The sequence below is a fragment of the Mixophyes fleayi genome, chromosome 9, assembly GCF_038048845.1.
Source record: "Mixophyes fleayi isolate aMixFle1 chromosome 9, aMixFle1.hap1, whole genome shotgun sequence".
NCBI lineage: Eukaryota > Metazoa > Chordata > Amphibia > Anura > Limnodynastidae > Mixophyes > Mixophyes fleayi.
The window spans coordinates 131,836,000-131,851,628 of NC_134410.1; the positions used below are offsets into that span (position 1 = coordinate 131,836,000).

Genomic DNA, 15,629 nt, shown 5'->3' on the forward strand with positions numbered 1-15,629 from the left:
AAGTGTGCGATTCTTGCCCTGATCTGTTCTGGGACAGAGATCACCCACATCCTGCAGAGTGCAGGTGTGCAACTTACTCAGTGGCAACAAGGTGAGCTTACTGCTCTTGAGAATGTATTTGCTTTTTCTTAAATTGTATTTTCAGTTCCTTTTTTGGTGTGTGTGCCCCATGGAGTTTAGTTTTTCATGTGAGCTTCTTGTCCAAAATATTTTAATGCGCTACAATGCATGTGCCTGTTGCATACAATGTATGTTTTTAAAAGTGTCAGTTCCTAAGATACTCACAATCTGTGTGTTTGTTTTCTTAAGTCACGAGGGGAAGATACCATCAATTTCTGAGCGAGAAACAGACATAGCAAGATGAGCTTCTACAAGAATCACGGTTTTACTTTCCAAGGTGTTTTTTTGTAGCGTTCTGTTGGGCAGAGAGTATCCTGACAAGCGAGTACCCCTTAGAAAGTAATAATGAGCTCTGGATCAGAACAGATACAGTAATTATGTTTAACTCGGTTTCCCCATTAGATATACTGTACATCGGCTGAAAATGGATGGTTCTCTTGATAAGCAAAATGTGATTAACAAAATATAAATGGACCCAAATGCCATCTAAACTGGTACAAATTTATGAATATACGATTTGGAGACAGGAATGTACAGAGATATTAGCTAAGAAAATAAATGTGTCAACCAGGAAAACAGTTGTAACTGCGGTAAGGAAAAGTTCCAACAGATTACATTAGCAGTATGGTTGTTAGGAAAAGATAAGGAATATCTAGAAAAAGATCAGAGAGCTCTGAATTAGTTTAGAGTTCAAGAGATCATAAATATGCAAAGCCAGATAACGGCTGACTAAAACTATACATAACTATAAACAATCATTCACAGGCAGACGCCGCAGTGTTTACACGCAAAAAAAAAGACACTTTCATTCCTTTGCATGCTGGCACTTGTAAGTGCCACAATTGTGCACTATAAATTGTGCCCACAACATGAAAACTCTTTACGATTATCAGGCGCCTGGCTCCTATGACGCGGCCGCGTCTGGTTGCCTAGCAACCAGACTCATCAGCTCCGGCCTCCCCAGGGAAGCGATCTGTGCATACGTGTACCGTTGCTAGGCAACGGGACACTATTCCTGGACTCGGTGGCGGCTGGTCACGTTACCGTCGCAGGTAATTACGTGATCCCCCTTCCTCTATTTATAGATAGCTCTGGTACCAGTATTGGGTCCCCATACTCCAGCGCTTCCTGATTTGCTTCCCAGCATTTAGACTGACTTCTGTGTTTGACCTCGGCTACCACCTGACTTGCTCCTGATCATTCCTACTTGTTTGGTTATTGATTCCTGTGTCTGACTTCGGCTGCATGACTACTCTTACGGATCACCCTACTGTACCTTATGTCTGCTCTGATTCGACTCGGCTTGCCTGACCTCTCCTGGGATCTTTCTTGTGTACTTACCTGCCTGCAGATCGCCTGACCATTCTATTCCATCTAGTTGCTTCACTGTTAACTCTTTTTGAGGACCGCAACCTGCGTCTTTCCCCCAGTGAAATCCAAACTCTCTTGCCGGGGTCCCTGGCAAAGACTGGAGGCATTTTAGATTCCGCACCTCTCTGTTGAGCTGAGCCAAAATTAGCAAACAACCATCTTGCTTCATACGGAACGTATTAAGTTCTTTTCAGCTAATGGCAGAAAGGACTGTGTAGTTCCAGATAAATTATTGAATATTGGGAGAAAATAAGAGTTAAACTATAGCCAATTAGGTCCTAACACATAGGGCTCACTGCATTATCTATGTGCAAAACACCTCATTCAGAATTTGTCATCGGGACAAACATTACTGATCCTTTTGATTAAGCTAGCACTGAATCTGTGTGTTCTTTGCTAAAAAACAGAATAGTTGTTATCCAAAGTTAAAAGAACACATGAAAGAAAAATGTAGTGAGGTTTTAATCTTGACATATTGCCATGGTACAGGCTGAAGACATTGATTCATCCTTGGACGGGCGTTTGAGGATAAGCGAGAAGGAGAGACAAGGATGGCAACAGACGTTGCAGCCCCCCCCCCCTCCTCTTCAGTAGCTCTTGTTCATGTCTTCATTCTGTTAATTGAAATTAAATGAGTGACAAAGATTTCTGTGACCCTTTTAAAAAGCCGCATGAAGCTAAGTTTCTAAAACAGAGTAACATAAACATTGGTGGGGTTGGGGGGTAAAGAAAGCCGGAGTTTAAATTAAGAATGTTTGTTTTTATCTACCGTATATTAGCCTGGCGTAGAAGGGGAGAGGGCGCTATGTGCGCATTAGCCTAGAGTGGCCTGAACCCTTAATCAGGCCCTGGAAGAGGGGACACAACTAACGCAACAATCCTGAGGGATGTAGAAGGGATACAAGTCTGTAGGATAAAGTTACCCATTGCAGGTCTCACGATCGTTGTATCTCTCTGTTTCATTTTTTTTTTATAGCAGCTACAAGTTCATAAATCCCTGTAAAACCTAGGAAGATGGTAAAGGTTAGGATTTAAGTCTCCCCAAAAGTAATGTAACCACCCTATAGAAAGTTAAGTGCTGAAAATTACGTTGCTCAATGAACATTTCACTGCTGGCCTGTATATAAAGATTAAAAAACAAGCCTGATGTGTGATAATGGGTTGTATTCACCAGAAACGGGAAGGGTCATGTCTCATAAGAATAAAACCTGTATACAATATTGTTTTAAAATTGCAGCACTGACAGTTAAAACAAAACTGCAGAGACTGGCTCACAAAATTTTGCCCGGGTGGGTGAGACTCAACTCAGCAGCTTATTAGGAACATTTTTAAAGAAAAGAAAAATGCAATTGGCCCAGCCGAAGGTAACCCACTATGTGACAGCTTGGAGGGCAGATGCCCCCTACCCAGAATGCCCCTACAAAAATGGTAGTTTGGTTACAGACAGGGAATAGTGTAAAAAAGGAATCTCCCAGATATAGGGACACTTTGGAGGATATTATGACAATAATGTAAAAAGACAAGACAGTATGAAGTTCCCAGAAATATTACCCAGTTTTTGAAATAATCATCATTAATTTATATAGCGCCAGCAAATTCTGTAGTTCTTTACAATTGGGAACAAACATTAATAAAACAATACTGGGTAATACATACAGACAGAGAGGTAAGAGAACCCTGCTCACAAGCTTACAATCTATAGGACAATGGCAGTTTGAAACACAAGGGGACGTGCTACATCATATTGTAAAATGGACCAGATAGAATGCAAAGGTAAAAGTACTGAGTGGGTTGTGTGATCAGTTACACAGCAATGTTGGTCAGAGGGTTGTTGTCTTGTGTTAGCTGTGTAGAGGGTGGTAATAGGGTAACCTCGGGAGATTAAGAATCTCCCTAGGGGAATATTATAAGCTTGCATGAAGAGGTGGGTTTTCAGAGTGTCACTCACCGGACCGTGAGTGCCTCTTCTCCTGTTATTAGGAACCGTGGCCGTCCGCCATCCTGATGGTCTGCGCATGCGCAGCCTCTATGAACCCTTCAGACCTGTTGCTTTTAGTTAATTGGCTGATCAGGCAACACTCCCTATTTAAACCACCTGTGATCATTACCTCGTTGCCTGATCTTGGAGTCTCATTCCCCATGAGCCTCTGAAGGTGTTCCTGTGTTTCTCCTCGTGTCTTCAGTTCCAGCTGATTCCTCTCTATTGCATTGCCGGTTTCCAGACCGCTTCAACTTGCCGGTTTCCAGACCGCTTCAACTCTCCTGTGTTCCATCGTGTCTTCAGTTCCAGCTGATTCCTGACTACTACATTGCCGGTTTCCAGACCGCTTCAACTCTCCTATGTTTCATCGTGTCTTCAGTCCCAGCTGATTCCTGACTATTACATTGCCGGTTTCCAGACGGCTTCAACTCTCCTGTGTTTCATCGTGTCTTCAGTTCCTGCTGATTTCTGCATGAATCATCATTGCTCCACTCGTGTCAAGTTCTCTGCCTGTGTGCTACACAGACACGGATTACCGCTACCACCCTCCTGTGGCCTCTACTCGTGTCGGCGTTCAGCCGCTCAGCTATCCCTGTGTTTTTCTCGTGACAACCTGCTCAACTGAATCGCGGTATGCTTACCTTCTATTGACTTTACTAGTTTATTGCATATCCGCTTGGACTGCGTCCTGCTCATCTACGGAGTCCTCTATCTTAAGAAGATATAGATGCTATAGACTTTGTCTCATTTGACCTGGATCTCAGTAGTGACTTTGTATCTCTCAAGCAGCGCTTGTCATTTGCTATTGTATTGTATATACCATTTGGGATCAAGTTCCTTGTGCTCTCCATGTTACCTTCTATGTTCCACTCATCTACACTAGTGCCTATCCTCACCTATAGCAGTGGTTCAACTTGCTGAACGCAGACCACTGACTCCCAGTTTCCTATTGGCACCAGTTACAAGTTTTCTCTCTATAAGCAGTGGTACAACTTGCTGTACGCAGACCACTGACTTCCCCGTTACCTACTTGCACCTGGAACCAGTTCTATCACTACAAGCAGTGATACAACTTGCTGTACGCAGACCACTGACTTCACTACCTCCTATCTACTCCTGGACAACTCCTCTCACTATAGCAGTGGTACAACTTGCTGTACGCAGACCACTGACTTTCCTCACGTCTTCACGTCCATCAAGATCCTCGTGTTCATATTGTCTAATCCATAACCAGTTGCTGCTAGTCATAGACTTTCCTTTAGCATCCTCTCACCATCTGCTGATTCTCCTGTTCCGCTAGTCACCCTGCTATCAGAGGACCGCTGTGTGTATACACTACTCTGGTAAGACTACATCTGGTGATATCCTGGGCAAAGACTCCTAGTGCCCGTGACACAGAGAACGCTTGACGTTTTGAAGACTAGAGAAAAGTCTTACTGTGCAAGGGAGGGAATTCCACAAAGTGGGTACAGCCCGAAAAAAGCCCTGTAACCGCAAATGAGAGTAAGTGATGAGAGTAGAAAAGAGACGCAGATCTTGTGCAGAACGGAGGTGTCGAGTTGGGAGATATTTTGAGATAAGTGAGGAGATGTATATTGGTGCAATTTTGTTGATGGCCTTGTATGTTAATAGAAGAATTTTATATTGGATTTTCTTGAAAAACAGGCAACCAATGTAGAGACTGACAGTCTGATTTTGGGAAGACCAGTAAGGAGGGAATTGCCATAGTCGGTGCGGGAGATGATGAGTGCATGAGTTAAAGTTTTTGCAATGTCTTAACTGGGATGTAATAAAATCAACACATGATACCTGTAAGTCAGGTATGTCCAACACTATCTCTTCTTCCTTGCTTTCACCGGCTACCGCTAAAGGGAAATAAACAGTCGCCCCTATTGATTTTATCTCTTTACCCCCTTCAATGGGTACCGAGATGATATGCAGTGGGGTCCTTTGGCATTTGGGTCCTTTGTATGTTCTCTGCCATTAGTTGTAAGGCCTCCATTAATTTGTGCCTTATTAGCACTGGCCTGCACCAACCACTTAATCACTTCCTCCATGTGATCTGATTTTGCAGGCAACGTTGTAGTCACTTTTACCCAAGAAATGTACCTGCGTAGCAACAACGACTATTTCTCAAAATCTGGGCTACACTTTAATTTTCTGAAACCACTTTAGTTGCTCCAGCAGGGGTGGCACTACAATTACCAGCGTACACAGTTTTTAACACAGACGACTCCATGAAAACCTTTCCAGACTTTTACTTTCACCAAATTTAAAACTTTGCTTTATTTGAAATAGGAGGAAAAAAAAAACCCAAGCCACTGAACAGCTCACAGATATATTGTTTCTTTTCTGTCTCTTCACAGATAAACTATCCACATGATATTGGTAATTTAACACATTATGACTAAACTTTGCATCACTTTTAACTCTTCACAGATATGGAGCAAACATTATGGTTCAAACACTTCAGGACAAGGTTTGTCACTCACCCTTCCCTGGGTTTCCTTGGAAGTTACACTCCTGATTACTCCACTGGTGCTGTGGACAAAATCATCCAACTTTTCAGTTGCTAAAATTCACATAATATGTACAGATCATTTCTTGCTAGGCTTTTCTACACCAGTTGTGATGGATAGCTCCTGTTCAGGTAGGCTCAGGCCATTCTGGCTGGCTTTTATATGCATCAACTCCACAGTGCTTTCTGGGCTGTGGACAATCAAACAATAATATAAAAACATATCCTGCATACTTGCACTATAACAGCAAAACAAATCCTAACTATCCAGTGTATCCTAGAAACACTGGTCACTAAACAGAATCACAGGTCAGTTCACAAATCCTCACCAAACCATTCCACAGACACTCCCTTCTTTTAAGAGATCAGTCCCCCAGGTTAACTTTACCATAATTAACAACTTCTTTTAGAACATATAGGACAATGTCCTAGGAGAAATATATATATATATATATATATATATATATATATATATATATACACACACACACAGACACACACTCTTATCGGCTACAACATTAAAACCACCTGATTAATATTGTTAAACACAGTCAGAGCCGGACTGGCACTTCTGGCAAATGCCAGAAGGGCCGCTGGCTAGATGGGCCGATGTAGGGACCTAGCCTATTAATGGCTGGCCCCAACACTCACTGGCTTCATGTAGCAAGGTGGCTGGTTCCTGGGGAGGAACCAGCCACGTTGCTACATGTCACACAGATGATTGCTGCTCAGTTTCGCCCTCCCCCCCCTTTCCCTTATCTTCGCCTACCTATCGGCTGTCAGTACTTCTAGTTCTGCCCTGAAGATCTTTTTTTTCTTAAGGGAGGGGGGGTCGATTTCCAGCGGGGTGGTCGATTTGCCGCGGGGGGTAGGGGGCGGCGGGGGGGGGGGGGTCGATTTGCCGTGGGGGGGGTAACAAATTGCTGCGAGTCGTGAGGGGGTTTTTCCGCGCTGGGGGGGGTTTATACGTATATACGTCTACAGGTAAGGGGATTTTTCCGCGCGTGGTAGCGAGTGTGACACTGACAGGGGGAGGTGGAGCAGTAAGAGGGGTGAGAGTGCCAGGGGAGAAGGTGGCCCAGGAAGAGGGTTGAGAGTGCCAGGGGTGAAGGTGGCACTGGAAGAGGGTTGAGAGTGCCAAGGGAGAAGGTGGTGCAAGAAGAGGGGTGAGGGTGAGAGTGCCAGGAGAGAAGGTGGCGCAGGAAGAGGGGTGAGAGGAACAGGAGAGAAGATGGAGCAGAGGGATGTGTGAGATAGACAGGTAAGACAATGGTGCAGGGGCATAGGTAAAAGAAAGTGTAAAGGAAGAGACATCTTAGGAATGGGAACGTCAGGGATGCAGCCACCATAAAACAAAAGTAGTAATGAAGGATGGAAAGGGAACAAGTGTTAAAAAAAAATATATAAAAAAAAAATCAAGCCTTCATACTCTATTCACTTATATTTTCCATACCCCCACTTCTAAATTTCCACTTCGACCACTGACCACTGTCCCTTGCTCCTGACTGCTTGTGTGAGCTGACAGCTGCGGTTACCTTCTCACCCGCCACGCCCAGTAGGAGAACAGAACACAGGATGCAATAATTAGGTAAGTTCATATATTTTCTCGTGTGTATTATGTTTCTCGTGTGCATCCTTTCTTGAACTGGGGGCACAACTGTGTATGGCATATGTTTAAGAAAGGGTTAGACAAATATTTTTAGTGGGAAAGGGTATCCAGGAATACCACCATTAATTAAAATGAAGGATAGTAGTTGATACAGGGAAAAAATAGGACTGCAGTATTGGGTCTGGAGGGATTTTTCCCGATTGAAACAGATTGCCGGTTACCTAATCTGGATCAATTTCAAATATAAGTGAGGGATCGCAGGAGAATCCAAAATAGGTTGAACTTGGTGGACTGGTGTCTTTTTTTTCAACCTCATTAATTATGTTACTATGTTTTTTGGGGCACTACTATGGCATAATATAATTTGGGGGCACTACTGTATGACATAATATGATTTGTGGGCACTATGGTGGCATAATATGAATTGGGGGCACTATGGTGTGGCATAATATGACCTGGGTGCACTATGGTGTGGCATAATATGAACTTCTGCCAAAGGCAAGTCTCTCATTGTTGACTATGTCGGAGGCCCAAAGAAGTTGCTGTGCCAGGGCCCAAAATTCCTCTTGTTGGCCCTGCCGGTGAGTCAAGGGGTAGACGTCTACAGGTAAATAATCTAAATGTTTCCTATCTAATCAAACTGATGGATCACATTGAATTACCTCTCACCCACCTCCTCTATCCCCCTTAATTTATATACTGTGCTACTTAAAATGAGTAGAAAAGACAGATATCCAATTACTGTAGTAAAAAACATATTTTCCTCTGACATTTTGCTGTAGATGAAAATACATTTAATGCGGCCGTGTGGGTTTAGATGATCAGTCAATAGTTATGTGTTTTCTGATATATTTGTTAGTTTTATTTTGTCTGGAATTATACATGAAAATTCTGCCATTACTATTTAATTGAGGGAAAAGGGTAGCTGTTAATTATATGTGTGTAAGTATTCTGTTGTTGCTATTTTGTGGGAGATTTGAAAAAAGAACATTGGTTTCCTACAGTGGCGCCTGTATAATTTGTGGTATTGCTGTAGTATGGGATGACGTGGTGGTGGCAATGTTGCAGTGTGTTTGGGCTTAGTATTGCTAATATGTAGGAGAGGGTGATGCTGGTTGCTGTAATGTGGGTGTGATGTAATGTGGGGGGTGATGCTGCTTGCTGTAATGTGGGGGGTAATGCTGGACGCTGTAATGTGGGAGTGATGTTGGTTGCTGTAATGTGGGGGGTAATGCCGCTTGCTGTAATGTGGGGGGTAATGCTGGACGCTGTAATGTGGGAGTGATGTTGGTTGCTGTAATGTGGGGGGTAATGCTGATTGCTGTAATGTGGGGGGTAATGCTGCTTGCTGTAATGTGGGGGGTAATGCTGATCGCTGTAATGTGGGGGGTAATGCTGATCGCTGTAATGTGGGGGGGTAATGCTGATTGCTGTAATGTGGGGGGTAATGCTGCTTGCTGTAATGTGGGGGGGTAATGCTGATTGCTGTAATTGGGGGGTAATGCTGATTGCTGTAATGTGGGGGGTAATGCTGCTTGCTGTAATGTGGGGGTAATACTGCTTGCTGTAATGTGGGGGGTAATGCTGATTGCTGTAATGTGGGGGGTGATGCTGCTTGCTGTAATGTGGGGGGTAATGCTGGACGCTGTAATGTGGGAGTGATGTTGGTTGCTGTAATGTGGGGGGTAATGCCGCTTGCTGTAATGTGGGGGGTAATGCTGGACGCTGTAATGTGGGAGTAATGTTGGTTGCTGTAATGTGGGGGGTAATGCCGATTGCTGTAATGTGAGGGGTTATTCCGCTTGCTGTAATGTGGGGGGTAATGCTGATTGCTGTATTGTGGGGGGTAATGCTGCTTGCTGTAATGTGGGGGGGTAATGCTGATTGCTGTAATGTGGGGGGTAATGCTGCTTGCTGTAATGTGGGGGGTAATGCTGGAAGCTGTAATGTGGGGGTAATGCTGCTTGCTGTAATGTGGGGGGGTAATGCTGCTTGCTGTAATGTGGGGGGTGATGCTGCTTGCTGTAATGTGGGGGGTAATGCTGCTTGCTGTAATGTGGGGGGTGATGCTGCTTGCTGTAATGTGGGGGGTAATGCTGGACGCTGTAATGTGGGGGGTAATGCTGCTTGCTGTAATGTGGGGGGGGTAATGCTGCTTGCTGTATTGTGGGGGGTAATGCTGCTTGCTGTAATGTGGGGGGTAATGCTGCTTGCTGTATTGTGGGGGGTAATGCTGCTTGCTGTAATGTGGGGGGTAATGCTGCTTGCTGTAATGTGGGGGGTAATGCTGGACGCTGTAATGTGGGGGGTAATGCTGCTTGCTGTAATGTGGGGGGGTAATGCTGCTTGCTGTAATGTGGGGGGTGATGCTGCTTGCTGTAATGTGGGGGGTAATGCTGCTTGCTGTAATGTGGGGGGTAATGCTGGACGCTGTAATGTGGGGGGTAATGCTGGACGCTGTAATGTGGGGGGTAATGCTGCTTGCTGTAATGTGGGGGGTAATGCTGCTTGCTGTATTGTGGGGGGTAATGCTGCTTGCTGTAATGTGGGGGGTAATGCTGATTGCTGTAATGTGGGGGTAATGCAGCTTGCTGTAATGTGGGGAGTAATGCTGCTTGCTGTAATGTGGGGGGTAATGCTGATTGCTGTAATGTGGGGGGTAATGCTGATTGCTGTAATGTGGGGGGTAATGCTGAATGCTGTAATGTGGGGGGTAATGCTGATTGCTGCAATGTGGGGGGGTAATGCTGATTGCTGTAATGTGGGGGGGTAATGCTGATTGCTGTAATTGGGGGTAATGCTGATTGCTGTAATGTGGGGGGTAATGCTGCTTGCTGTAATGTGGGGGGTAATGCTGATTGCTGTAATGTGGAGGGTAATGCTGCTTGCTGTAATGTGGGGGGTAATGCTAGACGCTGTAATGTGGGGGGTAATGCTGCTTGCTGTAATGTGGGGGGGGGTAATGCTGCTTGCTGTAATGTGGGGGGGTAATGCTGCTTGCTGTAATGTGGGGGGTGATGCTGCTTGCTGTAATGTGGGGGGTAATGCTGCTTGCTGTAATGTGGGGGGTAATGCTGCTTGCTGTAATGTGGGGGATGATGCTGCTTGCTGTAATGTGGGGGGTAATGCTGGACGCTGTAATGTGGGGGGTAATGCTACTTGCTGTAATGTGGGGGGGTAATGCTGCTTGCTGTAATGTGGGGGTGTAATGCTGCTTGCTGTAATGTGGGGGGTGATGCTGCTTGCTGTAATGTGGGGGGTAATGCTGCTTGCTGTAATGTGGGGGGTGATGCTGCTTGCTGTAATGTGGGGGGTAATGCTGGACGCTGTAATGTGGGGGATAATGCTGGACGCTGTAATGTGGGAGTGATGTTGGTTGCTGTATTGTGGGGGGTAATGCTGCTTGCTGTAATGTGGGGGGTAATGCTGCTTGCTGTAATGTGGGGGGTGATGCTGATTGCTGTAATGTGGGGGTAATGCTGATTGCTGTAATGTGGGGGGGTAATGCTGATTGCTGTAATGTGGGGGGTAATGCTGATTGCTGTAATGTGGGGGTAATGCTGCTTGCTGTAATGTGGGGAGTAATGCTGCTTGCTGTAATGTGGGGGGTAATGCTGATTGCTGTAATGTGGGGGGTAATGCTGCTTGCTGTAATGTGGGGGGTGATGCTGCTTACTGTAATGTGGGGGGTAATGCTGGACGCTGTAATGTGGGAGTGATGTTGGTTGCTGTAATGTGGGGGGTAATGCCGCTTGCTGTAATGTGGGGGGTAATGCTGGACGCTGTAATGTGGGAGTGATGTTGGTTGCTGTAATGTGGGGGGTAATGCTGATTGCTGTAATGTGGGGGGTAATGCCGCTTGCTGTAATGTGGGGGGTAATGCTGATTGCTGTATTGTGGGGGGTAATGCTGCTTGCTGTAATGTGGGGGGGTAATGCTGATTGCTGTAATGTGGGGGGTAATGCTGCTTGCTGTAATGTGGGGGGTAATGCTGGATGCTGTAATGTGGGGGGTAATGCTGCTTGCTGTAATGTGGGGGGGTAATGCTGCTTGCTGTATTGTGGGGGGTAATGCTGCTTGCTGTAATGTGGGGGGTAATGCTGATTGCTGTAATGTGGGGGTAATGCTGCTTGCTGTAATGTGGGGAGTAATGCTGCTTGCTGTAATGTGGGGAGTAATGCTGCTTGCTGTAATGTGGGGGGTAATGCTGATTGCTGTAATGTGGGGGGTAATGCTGATTGCTGTAATGTGGGGGGTAATGCTGATTGCTGTAATGTGGGGGGGTAATGCTGATTGCTGTAATGTGGGGGGGTAATGCTGATTGCTGTAATTGGGGGTAATGCTGATTGCTGTAATGTGGGGGGTAATGCTGATTGCTGTAATGTGGGGGGTAATGCTGCTTGCTGTAATGTTGGGGGTAATGCTGCTTGCTGTAATGTTGGGGGTAATGCTGCTTGCTGTAATGTGGGGGGTAATGCTGATTGCTGTAATGTGGAGGGTAATGCTGCTTGCTGTAATGTGGGGGGTAATGCTGCTTGCTGTAATGTGGGGGGTAATGCTGCTTGCTGTAATGTGGGGGGTAATGCTGATTGCTGTAATGTGGGGGGTAATGCTGCTTGCTGTAATGTGGGGGGTAATGCTGCTTGCTGTAATGTGGGGGGTAATGCTGATCGCTGTAATGTGGGGGGTAATGCTGATCGCTGTAATGTGGGGGGTAATGCTGCTTGCTGTAATGTGGGGGGTAATGCTGATTGCTGTAATGTGGAGGGTAATGCTGCTTGCTGTAATGTAGGGGGTAATGCTGCTTGCTGTAATGTGGGGGGTAATGCTGCTTGCTGTAATGTGGGGGGTAATGCTGATTGCTGTAATGTGGGGGGGTAATGCTGCTTGCTGTAATGTGGGGGTAATGCTGCTTGCTGTAATGTGGGGGGTAATGCTGATCGCTGTAATGTGGGGGGTAATGCTGATCGCTGTAATGTGGGGGGTAATGCTGATTGCTGTAATGTGGGGGGGTAATGCTGATTGCTGTAATGTGGGGGGGTAATGCTGATTGCTGTAATTGGGGGGTAATGCTGATTGCTGTAATGTGGGGGGTAATGCTGATTGCTGTAATGTGGGGGGTTGTGCTGGACGCTGTAATGTGGGTAGGTATTCATGTAGTATGAGTGTGTGTGGGGGGTTATTTATTGATGTAATGGGGGTGCTAACAATGTAATGTTGTGGGTAATTAGGAGAAATAAATACCCCCCAACACACACACTTATACTACATCATGTTGTACTGCACCAGCAATGTGCACTGCGCCAGCATCACCGTGCAACAATATAGTGCATGGGGCCCACAGCAGGTGAGCCTGTGTGCTTTAAATGCCAGGGCTGATTTTTAGTCCCAGTCCGGCCCTGAACACAGTCATCAGCTTTATATGTTAATCAGATATCAGTGCAGAGTCTGTGTAATGAAGTTAGCATTGTGTGCAAATAGCCACAGTCCCTACAATTCATTTAATTACCCAGAAACCCCATTGTCCTGGTGCTGAATTCTATCTTCAGCGGCACCATTCTCCATTAAAGAAGGGAGCTTAAAATACTTAGAAGATTTTGAATGGTGGGAAGCGTACTAGTTCTAATGCAGAAGGACAGTCCCTGTATTCATCTATTGAACATGGAAAAGGGATTTAGGCAGTTTGAAACTTTTTGGATTCAGACCATAATATAAGTCCTGTTCATAAGGGTTTCATTTGTGACCTTGTTTTATTTATTCTTAAGACTAAGTATTTAGATCTTTTATTTCCAGCTCTGTGGGACTGCAGTGGGGGCGTTTTTGCTCCTAGTTTTGCTAATCTTTTTATGGAAAGTTTAGCAAGAGATTTCAATTACAACAATACGTTACATTTAGAGAATATTTCATTATATAAAAGATACATTGATGAAATTTAAAATATATGGAAAGGTGAATTTTATAACATTTGTATTTAGAATAATGATTATAGTCTGAAATGTACAAATAATATTGAAAAACGTAAGATATAATTTTTTTAAACTGGTGCTAGAAGGGGAGTACACTAAGTGACTCAGAACTTTACAGCAGACACTAACAGCTACTTGTTATTACCTACTCACAATGCTGCCAAATGAAAAGGAACTGCAATCAGATGGACACAGGGACCAACATTTAGCTATATATATGCAGAGATCTAGGGGTAAATATATCAAGGTCCAATTATTTTCAGCGTGTCAAAATCGCGGCAAATCGCGGGTGATAACCTGCGATTTTAGTCAAAATTTTCTCAAATATATCAAGCTGCGATTTTGACCCTGATCTTCAAAATCGCTGGTCATCTCTGGCAATTTGTTGTGATGTAAAACACTCCCTTGTTAGCTAACTCTCCTGTGTTGTAGCAGCGTGTTGTATAAACACATCACTGTTACACTGCCTGTCATACAGCTGCTGAAGCTCCGGCAGCTGTAAAAACTGTTAATAATAGATAAAAGTAAAAAAAAAGCGTGGGGTCCCCCCTCTATTCAGTCTTAACCCTAGTGCTGCCAGACTACTGCTGGTTCCGTGAAAATCGGGGGGAAATTTTGCGTGGGGTCCCCCCTATTTTCATGGAACCAGCACTAAGCAAACCAGCCGGGGTTGGAGGCACAATAGCAGGGGGACACTCGGCAGGAGTCCCCCTGCCATAATGACTGTTCAGCGCTGGGCTGGATTCCCTAGGGAGTGGGGTCCGCCGAAAAAAATGAGCGGGCCCTCCCCCCTAGGGACACCCAGCCCAGTGCTGATAGCACCAGGGCTCTTCCTACACCCCTGGGCTGTGGGTTTAGGGTAATAACAGCGAAATAAGAGTTAAAAAAACAAACATACGCCATTTTGTTTTGTGGAACTAAAAGTGCCAGCCAGGTTGCCCTAAATAGTGTGGGCATGCTGTTACTTGTATAACTACAAGCACCAGCATACCCACGGCAGCCAGGGCATGTTGGCACTTGGAGAACCACAAGTGCCAACATGCCCTGACACCCACGGCTGGCTGGGACCTGTAGTTCCACAAAACAAAATGTTTACAAATCCACAACACCCTGGTTAAAACCACTAACATTTATTAAAAATAATAAACCCACAATAAATACAGTAAACACCCTCATTTACACCACATAATTTTATTCAAAATAATAAATACCCTATACTCACCAATGAAGTTTCTTCTCTTGTCAGGAGTTTTCAATCCAAAAATGACTGTCACTAACGTCCAAAATAAATTTGTATCCAAAGTCCATGCTTGCCCCTGTCCCAAAGAAATTTGTACTTCCAAATGTCCATGCTTGAAATCTGTTCACTTCTTCTGCCCAGGGGGGGCCCATTGTTGCTTGAAGTCTTCAGTTCTTCAGCCAGGGGGGCCCCATGTTTGTAAGATCCCCGAATCTTCTTGCTTGCTTGAAGAAAAATAAAAAAGGGAGGAGCCGCCGCAAACAGCTTCTACACAGTAGGAGCTCCGATACGCAATGAGCTTAGCTCATTGCGCTAGGTCTATTTACAGTATTAGCTGATTTTCCCACACTGGTGGGAAAATCCCCTAATACTATAAGTAGAACAACCGCAATGAGCTAAGCTCATTGCGCATCGGAGCTCCTACTGTGTAGAAGCTCCGATACGCAATTAACTTAGTTCATTGCATTAGGTTTGTTTTTTTAACTCTTATTTCGCCATTATTACCCTACACCCACTGCCCAGTGGTGTAGGAAGAGCCCTAGTGCTATCAGCACTGAGCTGTGTGTCCCTGAGGGGGGGCCGCTTGTTTTTTTCGGCGGACCCCACTCCCTAGGGAACCCAGCCCAGCGCTGAACAATCTGGGGTTGGTTAGTCATTATGGCAGGGTGACCCCTGCCGAGTGTCCCCCTGCTACAGTGCCTCCAACCCCGGTTGGTTTGCCTAGTGCTGATTCCATGAAAATAGGGGGGACCCCACGCAAAATTTTCCCCCGATTTTCACGGAACCAGCAGTAGTCTGGCAGCACTAGGGTTAAGACTGAATAC

The 15,629-nt window shown here is 45.2% G+C and overlaps 1 long non-coding RNA gene across 1 annotated transcript in view; it reads right to left on the reverse strand.

Annotated features, from left to right (window-relative positions):
- The window catches only part of LOC142101365 (uncharacterized), a 485,133-nt gene that overhangs the window by 225,147 nt on the left and 244,357 nt on the right, over positions 1-15,629 (reverse strand). Inside the window, exon 5 of the long non-coding RNA XR_012678987.1 lies at positions 5,965-6,181. This is a non-coding gene — a long non-coding RNA (uncharacterized LOC142101365). The remainder of the gene's footprint in view (positions 1-5,964; positions 6,182-15,629) is intronic.